Here is a 14,464-nt window from a genome sequence, read left to right on the forward strand (position 1 = left end):
CTCTGTTGTACTGGGATAACGAAAAGGCTTTCAGACCTCACAGGTTTATGTCACGCAGTCTGTGGATATTTTCCTTGACAGTGAAGCAGGCTGGAGGCAGCCTTGGCTGCAGCGCATCCAGAGATGATTGCATTATCTGCTCTGGGCCACCCTGTATTGGATAATAACATTTGGTTACTCATAAACATTATTCAGACGGAAATGTAGATGTTAATAAACTAGTACTGTGAAAGAAACTTACAATGGCTATAAAATGCAAAGTTCATATCACTCCTTATGATTTACCACCATGAAATTGTACTGTATGTTTATGATGTCACTGGCTGAAGGTATCCTTAAATTGCCTGTGGCTTTTTTCAGTCCTACAGACTTAACCCATCTTTCTAAGATCTAGCTTATGACTAATTCTGTGTTATTTTATTTTTTGGTGGATTTTTTTGTTCTTTCCCTAGTTTGGATAAGGAGTCTGTCTGGACAGAGAAGCATACAGTGTAATTTATGCAAGTCAGAAAGCATTTCCCTTATAAAAAATAAGGACTTGCATAATCTCATCATCAAACATCACACAGTCCCATAAACAGATAAAAATGATCTTTCTGGGGAGTCAAAGCTGCATTACCACAAAGAATAATCACCTTCTTGGAATGATGCTCTCGCGGAGATGAAAGCCATCTGTAACGTGAGATGCACACGCATGTTTGTGCCACTGGGATCCTCAGAACTGCTGTGATAAAACTTGCTTACTTCAGCATTTCTTTATTTAATGGAAGGTAAAAGGCGGCTGCTAATTTTGTCTGGATTTTTCTCCAAAGTCTGTTACAGAACCAGCCTCTCAAGAACAGGATTTGCTTCATAGCTGGTCCAAGAACATTGTATTTGTCAGTTCTAAAAGTCAAGGCAGTAAGAATGAGAATTTAGCTTGGGCTGCAGTAAATAAACTCATGTGCATATTGCACTTTATCTATGTATACATATGTATGCAGATGTACAAATATATTTACATAATTCCTCTTTATATATTGGCATATACATACAAGCATGTATGTATATTTCCAGATTCAAAGAAAGAATCCTAACCTGAGTGATAGTGTTTTACAATATGGCTATTTTATATTTGAGATGCCTTATTGTACAGACACTAGCACTAAAAGCAAAAATAACCCAAATCTTGTGAGGGAACGGTATGAAATAAAACAAGCTTGTTTCACAAAGATCTATCTACCCTCTGGGTGAATTCAGGTCAGCACACATTTTGGTGAATGAAGCCTTTTATTTTTGTTCTGAATGGACGTTTTGTCTCTTATCCCACAAGAGGGCAGCAAAGGAAAATGGTTGCCAAACACAACACAAAAACATTCAAGGACGTTTAAGCATTTAACTTTCCTGCTGTGCTTAATAAGACACTGAAAATACCATTGTGTGGGAACTAAGAGAGCTTGCTGAAAACCACCTGGTGAGAGAAAGAAAGATATTCTTTTTAATGCTCTCCAAGCTTCCCAATCCGTTGAGAGCTTAATTAAGTTACTTGCTATTACCTTCAGATATGCTCCCCGGTCATGTGATGCTGGCACAGCAGCTCAGCAAGGTCTCCTGGGCTTCAGCATCCTCATCTCTAGTGCTAATTGTTTGGTTCTTGCCAAATTTAAGTGCTTTCTCCCAAATCCCTTCCTCTCTTTCTAAGCCATTCTTTGCCTCATGAAGCACTGACACTAATAGCAAGGTTTGCGCTTCAAGTGTTCTAATGACAACACAACCGTCCCACTTCTGGTTGTTTTATCCCAAGATAACACCTAAGTAATAAAGGAATCCTGATATAAAAAGGGATTTTGTCAACAGACAGCCTTACCAGGAGCTGTTCAAGCAGGAGCCAGGGCATTTTAGCTGCTTTGAGTTGCTGGGGGAGTGTCTGTGTGCCACAGTGTTTGTGCTGAATGCAAATGGAGGTTCAGTCAAAGCAGAGGTACTGTGCTGCATCCTGTGCTTCCATTTGTGCATTCTGCAGTCCTGCAGCAAGCAGGGCAACAGCATGTTAATTACCTTTAAAATATACGGGAGACTTTTTCTCTTATTGAATGTTTCAGCCTCTAAATGGATGAGAGACAGAAGGCAGAGACAAAAAGCTTGCACAAGAAAGTGGAGGCATTTTTCCAAGGACTGTGTTAGAGCTTGGATTTGAACCCAGATCCCACTCATTCTGTAGCTTTGGGGTGGCAGTGTTTTTTTCTGCTACCACCACTGCCATATCTTACCAAACAGAAAAATGTGCTCGGGGTGACACAGGAACACAAGAGGGACCACAATGAGGCAGCTTCATTTGTTTAAAGCCGGACCACACTCCATGCCAGGTGCTTCCAGTGAGTGTAGTAGGATAATGTGTGCAGTGCAGTGTGGAACACGTGTAACCAGTAGTACCGCTGTTTTGATGACGTAGAGGAAACTATTGTATCAAGGGATATCCATAAGATATTGGGTTTATGTGCGGGACACAGGCATCCCCATCCCCAGAGACACTCAAGATCAGGCTGGACCGGGCTCTGAGTGACCTGCTCTAGCTGTAGGTGACGCTGTTCATTGCAAGGGAGTTGGACTAAATGACATTTAAAGGCCCCTTTGAACTCAAACGATTCTATGATTCCTCCATCATGTGCCTGACTGCCAGAAAACAAACCTGAGAATCTGCCCCAGGGGAAGCATCACCATGCTCCCACCTGCTGGTCAGATGGAGAAGTGGGCTGTTATCTGTGGTAGACGCTGAAACATGGAGATGATGGCTTAAACCCATTCTTTATTCATGGTTTTTTTTTTTTTTTTCTTTTTCTTTTTCTTTTTTTCTGTCTGCCAATCAGATTATTGTTGATTCCCTAGTGAAATACTCAGCTTAGCTTCACCACAGAAGTGACAACCCCTAGGCTCTGCTTGCTGATGGTCATGGAGTAATGTGGCCTCCTTCACCACTGAACTTTACCCTTCATTTGCCACTGGGAGCAGAATCCTGGGTCCTTTTGAGGATCCACCTGCAGCAATGCAAGTTTCCTCAATGCATCTACCTGTCTCCAGCATAATGTTCTACAGTGTCTTTGTCTCATGCTTCTGCTATGACTTGCTGGGTGTAAGGCTGCTTTCCCTTCAGTTGCAAGAATCCTAGCAGGAAGGGCCCTGGCCAAGCTCTGGTTAAAATCAAAAGAGAAAGACACCCAAGATACAATCAGATACTGAGTGTTACACTTTCAGCCAAGAGAAAAAGAAATATTTTCTGTGTTAGACTGAACATCTGACACAGTTAAGTGTTGTTCAACTCTCCAGAGCTCTCACAGGTACTTGAGGATGAACTGGGAGTGGTTTTTAAGCCCAGTGTGCATCTCTCCAAACAAAATGTCACTCTCTATTACTCTTAGCTGGGAAAATAATGAAAGAATCAATCAAATCCTCTAACACTGACAGAAAACAGACAAAAATCCCTGTGAGTCTCTTCTGAGGCTCTAAGAGGATTAGACTCTTCAGGCAGGAACGCTTCTATAAGGGTTTGTTTATGGGGAAAAAAAAAAAGTTTGATAGATGTGTATGGTCAGTTCAACAAAGCAGCTTGTAAAAGCCTTGTTCGTTTTCTGAAGTGACACAGCACAGTCCTTTAGGTCTGTGTTAGGATCAAGAACCTGAAATGAAATTTTGATTCTGACGTGAACAGGCCAAGCAGCATCAAGCAAATCCCTCTGGTGCTTAGTTCTTCTCCTTCTCTTTCCCTCTTCATCAATTTTGTCTGCTTTGATTGCAGACTCCACAAGGACTGTTGACAATAGACATACATACAGGTGTAGGTAGAGAAATGATTTGTGCTCTCTAAGAATCTCTCAGGGCCTCTTATTGAGTCCCACCACACTAGATCCTGTCTGCAACAGTGGACATGAGGTGTACCAAAGAAGTCCTCCTCCATTAAGCAGTGCCTTCTGGGGGTACCAGCAGCCCACAAAAGACTGCAGTTGTGCAAAACCACTTCTGAATACTTCCCTTCATCCACTGTGACTGCACCTGGCCCAGTGTCTGATAACATTTCCCTGGGCACTGATAAAAATGGAGTGGAGTAAAGTGGGTTTCCAACTTCAGATAGAGACTGTATTACAAATCAACAAGAATCTGATGTGATGTAAAGGAGATGTAAGACAAATTAGTCAGATAACTTGGATGTTGCCTTAGGCTTATGGAAGATAATGTTTTGGAGAATATAATGCATAGCGTAATGTTTTCAGGATTTTCTAGTGCAATAACTCCAGTGGAAATGTTTTAATATTGACCTGCTTTAATGTTAGAAGGTGCTGAATTATGTATTCTACAGAGTGAAACTGTTATGCAAGTTTTATTTTTCTTACAGTAGTGAGATGGCTTCCAAATCGCTGATGCCATTCCCGACTTACACTGTGTTCTCCTGATCAGAGACAGTGAACATCCCAGAACCTCATGAGCTGCAACATGTCACAAAGGTTTTTTTAAAGTGCAGTTGCCAGAGGCTATCAGCAGGTACCCAGTCAACGGCAACTGGTACCTCTGTGAACAACAACAATTTGGCCGTGCAGCAGGAGTACTGCTGTGTTGACTACCACAGTGCTGTGTGTTGCCTGTATAGAGATGTACGCGCTTTCTGACTGCAATCCAATAAAGTTCATGGCTTACTGAAGTTCAAGAGGGAGATGTCCTGAGTATTATTGTCATTGTTTCTTTCCTTTAAGTTTTCCTGGCACATCTGGCTGCTGTATAGGATGAAGATACTAAAACAATCTCTGCTCAGGCTCAAGTGAAACACAGGAAATGGTGGGGCTTGCCAAGAGGCAATCAGGATAGAAAAGTCAATCTGTTTTTCCTGTCTCATTTTAATTCCTATCTCATTCAAAGCTTGATCATTTTGCGTTAAAACCATATATTGTCCAAATTGATACAGGCAACCTCTGCAGGTCAGTTTGGGCTCTACAGCTGAGCTGAAAAATTCAGAAATGCTATGTAACCTTCTGGAAAACTGTCGAGATCACTGAGCAAAGTCAGATGATTTCCATGTGCTTTAATTTGCATTCTAAACTTTCTGCTCAGCTATAAATACAGCAGCATTATATTTTTGGATAAATCTGCCTTCCTTGTTCCAGGCAGAGAGTGTTGAGCTTGAGAAAAGCATCTGATGCTTATTTGTTAGAGGCCCACGTGAGTCAAGAGATTCTTTTTAAAAATGATGTACTGTAGAGGATGAAAGCAGCTGACCTTTTTGCACATTAGCATTCTGTGCTGGTGAAAGAGTGAATGCTATTTAAGGGTGTTGCAGGAAAGAAAGGAAGAGGGAAAGTTGTTCCAAGCTACCTAAACAATGATTACTGAGTAAACGGATCTCTCAGAAAATACTGGAAATGTTTCCAATTCTGGTTGCTTTCCTCTGCAAACAGTATGACAGATTTTCTGATGAATTAGGCTGTGGTAATCAGCAGATGCAATAGTTTTCCAGAACATTTTTAAGACAAATTAACTGAAATCTTGATTTTTTTTTTCATACTCCCTGCCTCCAGCAAGAGCTTGTATTATCTTCTCTCTCCCTCTTTCTCTTTCTTCTCCTTAATCATCCAAGGTCCTTTGGTCTTTGTTTTCTAGATGAGACTTAGTGTTTTGGTTTCATGGCCTCGTGTGTTAAGATATCTATCTGGATGCATATAAGCCCATGAGGCTCAAGGGGGTTCATCCCACAGTACCTGAAGAGATGGTTGATGTCATCATGAGACTTCTTTCAGTTATTTTTCAGTGGTCTTGGGAATCTGGAGAGGGTTCAGTCAACTGAAAGCTGGCAAGTGTTGTCCCAGTTTTCAAGAAGGGTAAGAAAGAAGTCCCTGGTAATTGCAAGCCTGTTGGTCCCACAGTGTCTGGTAAAATTAATGAGAATATAATTCTTGGAGTCACAGAAAAGCACCTGAAATACAGTGCATTCATTGGTCACAGCCAACATGCATTCATATCAGGAAAACCTTGTTTTGCCAACTTAATATCCTTTTATGACAAGGATACCCACCTAGTTGACCAAGGGATGCTAGTTGATATATAATCTTTTTGGATTTCAGCAAAGCTTTCTGTTCTATTTATCAGAGTATCCTTTTGGACAAGATGTTCTATATACAGGTAGAAAAAACAGAATGTGATGGGTGAACAGTTGGCTGATGAGTAGGGCTCAAGGTGTTACAGTAAATGAGGTTACATCAGGCAGGTGACCAGTCAATAGTGGGGCTCCTCAGGGTTCCATTTTAAGACCCAGTTCTCTTCAATGTTTTTATGCATTATATGGATGCAGAACTTGAATGCAGACTAAGTAAGTTTGTGGACTACACTAAATTGAGAGGAACTGTTGACTTCCTGCAGAGTAGAGAGGCCTTGTGGAAAGATCTGCAAGGGCCTGGGCAATCACCAACCATATGGAGTTTAACAAGAACAAGTGCCAGATTCTGCACCTGAGATGGGGCAACTCTGGCTATATGTATAGACTAGCGGGGATGAGAGGCTGGAGAGTAGCCCTGTGGAAAGGGATCTGGGAGTTCTGTTTGATGGCTAGTTGAATCTGAGTCAGCAGCGTGCACTGACAGCCAAAAGGGTCAACCATGCCCTGGGGTGCACCAGGTCCAGCACTGGTCACGGCCTGAAGCAGCTCAATTTTAAGAAACGTTTGGACAACACTCTCAGAAATGTGGTTTTCTTGTGGTCCTGTGTGGAGGCAGGAGCTGGACTTGATGACGCTTGAGGGTTCCTTCCAACTCAGGGTATTTTATGATTCTGTATCCAGGCCTGGGACTGTGCCTGTACAAATTTTGCATGCAATCTTGCATCCTTCCTATTTCTGTACCTGTGGCTCTTTGTAGCTTTCATCAATATGTCAGACTGAAAACAAAGGAGTACTTTGCACTGAATTCTAACAAGGGTTCAGGTAATGTCAAATTTGGGATGTTTCATCTGCTGTATTTGCTTTTAAGACTGTGCACACAAGTGTTTCAGTGCCCAACAACTAGATGAAATGCAGCCAAGTGCTATCACAAAGGTCTGGAAAGGTATCTGTTACAATCTGATCGCTCTGGAAAAGGCTCTTCAAGTCTCCAATGTGCTTTGGCATCCACAGTAATGAGCACCAGGCTCTTGAGGTTTTGATTCCAGCCAGAATACAAGATTCTATGTACAGAGTGCCAAGATGATTCCCTAGCGTGGCCTTTCAGTAGTGGTAGGAGCATGATCATGAGGAAAAATCAAGAGCAAAGGTCAGTACAGCAGGAAAATTCCCAGGGGTGTGTGAGATGGGAAAGCTCAGTAGCCATTTTACACTGTTTGGCTTTGGAGGAAAGGTCTCACTTGAGCTATTTGGTGCTGCTGTAAAACTTTGGGCCCATTTATTCCTATGGATCTTGAATCCATCTCTCCATCACTGAGATTTACATCAGCACAATGGAGCCTGAACTGAACAAGGAACCTTCAGAGACAGCTGTGAGGAGTAAGTTTCCATGAATGCTGAAAGAAATGCAATGCAGCTACCGCTGAAAAAATAATTTGCTCTCCCTCTTGTTAAGATAGAAATTGCAGGACTTAGCATGACAGGATCCCGGTCACAAATTAAAGAAACAGAGACAAGAAATAAATGTTAATTTTGTGCTGGACCATAAAACGCATCTATTTAGATGATCCAGACCTAGGTGCTTTCAGCAGAAGGTATTTAAAAACCTGTCCATGCACATAACTAGCAGAACTGCACCCACAAGCAATGTCCAAGGCTCAGTATATGTGATCCCTGCATCTCTTTGTGGTGGCGTTGTGAAAAGTGTTCTTACACAGAAGTAGGTTTTGGCAAGCTTGCAATAGGCAAGGAGGATTTCTCCTGAAAAACCTTCTCCTATCTATGGGAGTCAAAATTAGTAACTTGATCAGCTGTGCATGCTTCATCTTTTTCATCTCTTGGGCCAAGAGTTTAATCCTCCCTGGAGGTGCAAAAAGATATTGCTGTGTTATTTATACTTGTTTCAAGTTTTAAATACTTTCCTCTTTTTTTTTTTTTTTTTTCAAATGGTAAAAAATGAGCTTCTGTTACAGAAATAAATTCCTAAGTTTTCAGGTAATTTAGTAAGACAGATTCATGATTCTTCTGTAAACTCACACCCTGAAACTTCAGGAGATAAGAGAGGTTGCTTTTGTAGGAAATATTTTTTACATAGTTCAGGAACAACCATAGAGAGAGCTACTATGGAGGACACTGTGGAGGTAATCTACTCTAGTCAGCTGCAGCTTAGACCTCAAACTTGTTAGGAAGCAAAATTATATTTCAGAAGTGTGGACACAGCAAAGACACCACTGACAACCCTATGAGCTGTGCCTACTGGTATTTCCCAGAGTCACAGTGACTCAAGGACAACCTTAATTGCGTCCAACATAGCATTTTCTGGTTGTCTTGAAGAAGCTGTTCTCCCTCAAAAGCCATTCAATGCTTTTTGATGCATTAGGAAAGGCTTATACATCTTGTCTGTGGGATAGCATGCATGAAGATGCCAAGCAGAAGGGAATCCTGGTGCATGGCAATTCAGAAATAATTATACGCACTTTTTTTTTTAATAGAACTTGAGAGGGTTAGGAGCAATAAACTATTTTTCCTCCATTTAGCCTCCTTTGAAAATGTCTTCCCCAAATAAGCCATGTGAAAGCCTTCTGTCATGCCCCTAAGCAGGATGCTATGTCTTTAAGAAGTCTATCCTGCCCTTAAATTATCCCTGGCATCAAATACCTAGGTGGACTCATAGCACTCTGAAAAGGCTTGAAGAGCCCTGGAAAACTATATTCCTTTCTCCTGAGGCATGAGAACAGAGAATAATGTGATTGGTTTGTGTGTTGAGGTGACACGCTATTAATAAAAGAGTCTTTTATTCTGCCTTGCCATTGTTACTTTCCAGTACAAATTTTTTACCTCTGTCACTTGGTGGGAACTGCTAATCCAAGTGAAATGTTAGGACTTAACTGCTTCTAATTGCAGTGACAGAATTAGGTAATGGTGCAGGTCAGGGAGGGGAGAGCAGAAATCTTGTCAGTCTTCATGAAAAGTATTACAAGTGCTTCATGCGTTACAGGCTGCACATAGGTAATCCAGTTATTTGGAAGATCCTTTCTGAGCATTTACTGTCTCCCTTCCTTCCCTCTATACAACTTTAGCGTGAGCTTTTATTTCCATTATTCTTTTACTGCATCCCATATTTTCTGTTCTGCAGAGGCTTTTCTGGCTGTGGAACAAAAAACTTCAATCTCCTTGTCAGGCTCGGTGTCTTACTTATATAGCCTCATACGTCCACGTAAAAATGACGTGTATACATCATGAGAAACAAAGAAAACCAAAAACACTTATTTCAGACTCTTCATCTGTTTAACTCAAGGCCACATTTTCATTTATATGGGAAAGTATTAGCACCTTCATTGAAGCCAGCTGAACTGACACAAAGATTTCCTGAGATCTCATCAAATGCTCTGCAGACAGACTCTTTTGTGTAAGGAACAAGTACCTTTCCTCAATGACTCTTACAGCCCTTCCTTAGAACAAATGCAATGGGCAGTTACTGAACACCAGAGAAAGTAAGGAGAATGAGAAGAATGAGAAGTGGCAAGGTGGGAATGGTGGAATGCAGCTGGAGAGTGATTCAATTTCCTTCCTGATGCTTGACTATCAAGTTTTTGCTAAAGTCAATTAAGCAGTTATATAAGTGATAGGGAAGCTGAGTGGTTTGGTACAGTGTCTGCCTGTGAGGTGAGCCCCTGATTTGCAATACATCCAGTGCCTTCCACAAAAGGGGATGTGTTAAAAATGATGTTTTTCCATGTTCTGAATCAATGCATGAAATGAAAAAGTCAGTACCAGCAAGAGCTGTGAAACATTCCTAGTACAGGAGATTTTGCTTCTTACTCTTTTGGTAGTTTAGCTCGGTGGTGATGAGACAATGCCAAATTTACAGTATTAAAAAAAAATCTTGAAGTATCCAGTGTGCCCTCTGGGGTTACACACACTGTAGAAAGCCTCATTATTCCCCTATCAGTAGACCCAGGCACTTGTATTTGGAAATGAAAGCATAATTTACACAAAGATCTCTATCATTTTGATTTGAACTCTTCAGGAGATAATAGATTCACTGTTCTTCATGGTAGTTTGTTCCAGTGGCTAATCACGTTTGCTGTCAAAAGCATATGCGATATTTCCAATTTGACCTTGTTTAATTTCTCATCATTTTTGTTTTGCTTTTCTTTGCCAGCTTGAAGAGCTCTGCAGATGCTACTGTTTTGGGCCCATTAAAGTTCTCATATATTGGGTATTAAATCAATTAACTTCAGCAGAGGCCAAATAAGCCATACTGCTTGACCCAGTTCTGCCACTGACCTCCAGCAGAATTCTTGATTCATCTATGACAGTCTCAGTGATCACAAGATGGAACAGTTAAAACTGTTAAAAAATGCGAATGAGGGCTGAAAGAGCATGACATCCAAAATGAATTTACAAAAAGAATACTTTCTCAAACTTGAATGCATGACCTTGAGCAAAAATAATCATGCTGATTGTATGTAATGGCTCCCACTTCCCAGTGAGGAGGAATACTGTTTGGATACCATTGTCTGCTCCAAAGATAGATTTCATTTATATTTTCCTTTCTCTCTTCCTTTTTCTTCCTTCTCCTTTAACTGTAAATTACTCTTGGAAGATGAAGCAAAACCAACTTCTTTCTGCCACCAAACTTCTACTTCCTGACATCCACAAGCCAGCATGGTTATAAAAAGAGGATGATTAAGTTGGAGCTGTAAGGATGCTTCTTGGACTTAAATTAAAGCATATGGATTTGGGTCTAAGTGTCTGAAAGTGGAAGTTCATAGTGCAGCTATTGCCATGAAATTTATTGACAAAAAACATTACATGTTTGTTAGATGGTATTCCAAAAGAGAGAATACAAAGGTGTGTGTTGTCATATCCAGTCAAGTCTAGCAATACAATTTGCATGGAAATAGAGATTAAATATGGAGGCAATGACAAATGTGAACATAAAGCCTGTGAAACTGTGTTCTAGGAGTAACTGGTGATGGGGGTGCTCTTCATATTCACTATGAGTTCAAAGCTGAAAAATAACATATTTTCTTTGAGCTATAAAGCTCAAAACATCTTGGAACTGGTCTCATCGAGAGTTTTTCTTCTTTCACATCATTCTCAGGCCTATGAAAGCCCTTCTGTGCCAGCCTGCTAGCTCTAAAAGTGATGGGATCAGAGGTGCAGTGAATTAGCGGCTGAGGTCTCCTTACTAATGTGAAATGGATAAAAGGATAAAAATGGATAAATAAAATGGCAACTGTGAAAACACAGACCTGCAGAACACATTTGTTTTTTATTATTAAGAAAAAATGAAGAATTTTTTTTGAGATAATTCCAGAAAAACTTTCCTGATAAAGGTTTCTGAAATATTGTGACTCCCACCCAGTTAATTGCCAGGAAAGGGTGAAATCAATGGGGCATCAGGTGACTTCATATTATTGTGTCAGCTGTGATGCAGGTAGATATTTCCTGAGCCCTCATTTCCCTATGAGCAGGTTTGGGATAACCAAGGTGCTGAGAGGGCAAACTAACAGTTTGCAGTTAGCTAAGTTTTTAAAGAAAAATGACCTGTAAAGGCACTGTCCGGTCTCATCTCATGGGATGGATCACACTGAGGTCTTCACTGAAGGTTCAGGTTGAATACTAGGAACAATTTCTTCTCAGAATTTCTTCTCAGAAAGAGTGGTGAGGCATTGGATCAGGCTGCCCAGGGAGGTGGTGGAGTCACCATCCTTGGTGGCGTTCAAGAAACGTGGAGATATGGCATGTGGGGGAATGGTTAGTGGGCATGGTAGTGATGGGTTGATGGCTGGACCAGGTGATCTTAGTAGTCTTTTACAACCTTAATGGTTCTATGCTTCTATGATTCTTTCCACTCTCAGATGACTTTTCTCAGATGAGAGAAGTGTTAAGCTACAGCTTTGAAAGCCCAGGTCCATGCTCTTGCCTTTCTTAGGAGCAGGGCCAAGGGGAAGGCCAATGAGTCTTGGTCTTACCCAAATGAAGTGCACTGATCCTAGAGATGAGGGTGGGGATCCTGTCTGCTGAACAGGGCTTTATGTGGGCCCACCAATCTGGGCCCATCCAGAAGAGGTCATCATGTGAATCAAAAATCACTCATGTGAAGCAAAATTACTCGGTGATTTGTAAAAGCCTGGAAAACAGAAAGCCTGCCACAATAGTCTATATGAGGGAAAAAGAGTAGGAAGAGGTTGTTTTATTTTTATTACCTTGAGTAACTGATGAGTTAATTGGAATGATACTGAATATCCTGTTGTGGAAATATCCCTTAGCGTAACCCATGTCACTCCTGTTGGGAGCGGCTTTTGCAATTAGAAGTCATTTCACACATATGTAATTTGTTTTAAAACCTTAGATCTTCAGCTAACCAGCTGACATTTCTTCTTCCTTTTAGTTTCCTTTCTGTTGTTATGTCACAATGGTTGTGCTTACTTTATTTTAATATTGCAAAGCTGAAGGAGGCACTGATTTCAAGACCCTCAGAAAGTACATGCACTATGAAACAGAGGTCTTCGGCATATCAATATTAACATATTTATCACAAAACAAAACCAAATGAAACAAAAACACTTTGGTCTAAGAGAGATCTGGGTCAGGAGAAGAAGAGTGAGTGGCATTTCACAGGAGATGCTGTCTAATCAGCCCAGCAAATTGCTGTCATTTCTACATGAAAGAGCCGAATGAATCAGTTTCTGGATGGCCCTGTAACTCTGACAGCCATCATCTAAACAAAAGCTTCATGGAAAATAGACAGAAAAAAAAGAATTTTGGGGGAGAAAATTGAGCCTTATCTATTAACGTTACCTAAACCAATGGAATATCAGGAGAGCTAATGAGAGCATTCCTTAAATAGTAATTTAGCTGCAGTTTCAAGCAACTAAATATATGGATATTGAATATTTACTCCTTCCCTCCCATCTGCTGGCCGCCCGCTGTCATCTCTTCCGCTCCTGCAGCCAAGCTCAGAGCTGGGGAAACTGCAAACACCTTATTATATCATTGCCTTTAAGCAACACAAAAGGGATTCGTGAGGAGGTTAATGAGTTGACTGTGCAATTATAACACTTACCATTGTGTACCACTGATGATGGCCAATGTGGTTATTTCCTGCTCCTCTGATCATTTCCCTGCATGTTCACCAAGTCAGTGTGGGGCAGGGCTCTCTGCTGCCTGCGTTGCAGCAGCGGCTGGTTGGCCCTTAGCTACCATTGCTGTGCACTGTGTTTGCACAAACCCTTTGACTCCTGCAGCACTTAGGGAAAGGCAGATGAAGTTCTACTAACGAGAGAAGGATCAGATAGGATTTTTATTTTTTTGCTGCACTTCTCAAAATGCATAAACTACTGTGAATTAATCAGGAATGAGCTGAAGCTGAGGTCAGTGAGTGATATTTTTCCTGTGTGCACCAGGGCTATTTCTTTGAACTGCTGTATTTTTTTTCTGTCAGCATGCACTTCTCAGTGCTATCACACCTAGGCTTTGTTCTCAGGAGAAATGAGCTCTTTTCTCTCTGGAGTCTTGAGAGCTAAGAGTAGGTATAAGTAGTTAACTGACTTTCTGAATAGGTATTAAAATTGATTGATGACACAAATTAATCAACCTGTTTACTGTCCTGCAAATGAGTAATCTTGCAACATATTTGATCTTTACAAGAACGCTGGATTAATGATTGCAAATACAGGCATGGAGCATAAAGTAAAGATGATTTTGGGACAGAGCTATTCTGCAGGTAGTCAATATTTTGCCTGCTTTAATTAAAAAATGAATACTTCAAAACTGGTGTAAACTTCCCTTGATGCAGTTGATCGCATGATTGCTCTCGCAGCCTAGAAAACCAACTGTATTTCTGGGCTGCATCAAAAGAAGCGTGATCAGCAGGGCGAGGGAGGTGATCCTGCCCCTCTGCTCTGCGCTGGTGAGGCCTCACCTGGAGTACTGCGTCCAGATGTGGAGTCCTCAGTACAGGAGAGATGTGGGCCTGCTGGAGCTCGTCCAGAGAAGGGCCACAAAAATGATCTCAGAGCTGGAGCACCTCCACTGTGAGGACAGGCTGAGAGAGCTAGGGCTATTCAGCCTCGAGAAGAGAAGGCTCCCAACAGCAACCTCTCAGTATCTAAAGGGGGCCTATAAGAAAGAAGGGGACAGACTCTTTAGCAGGGTCTGTGGTGACAGGAAAAGGGGAAATAGTTTCAAACTAAAAGAGAGGAGATTTAAACTGATATGAACAATTCCATCCTGTATGAACAAGAATCTCTGAAGATAGTGTTGTGAGAGAAAGCTGAATACTGTAGTGATGCCATGAAGTCATGGAGTAAAACCAGAAGACAGAATGCATAAATAATA

At 41.2% G+C, this 14,464-nt stretch overlaps 1 long non-coding RNA gene across 1 annotated transcript; it reads right to left on the reverse strand.

The window, feature by feature from the left end:
• LOC110393253 lies at nucleotides 644–13,274 on the reverse strand. The gene is made up of 3 exons (XR_002434909.1): nucleotides 13,191–13,274; nucleotides 1,847–2,004; nucleotides 644–885 (listed from the first exon to the last, which is right to left on the reverse strand). It is a non-coding gene; the product is annotated as an uncharacterized LOC110393253 (long non-coding RNA).

This window comes from Numida meleagris, chromosome 2, assembly GCF_002078875.1.
Source record: "Numida meleagris isolate 19003 breed g44 Domestic line chromosome 2, NumMel1.0, whole genome shotgun sequence".
Taxonomy (NCBI): Eukaryota; Metazoa; Chordata; class Aves; order Galliformes; family Numididae; genus Numida; species Numida meleagris.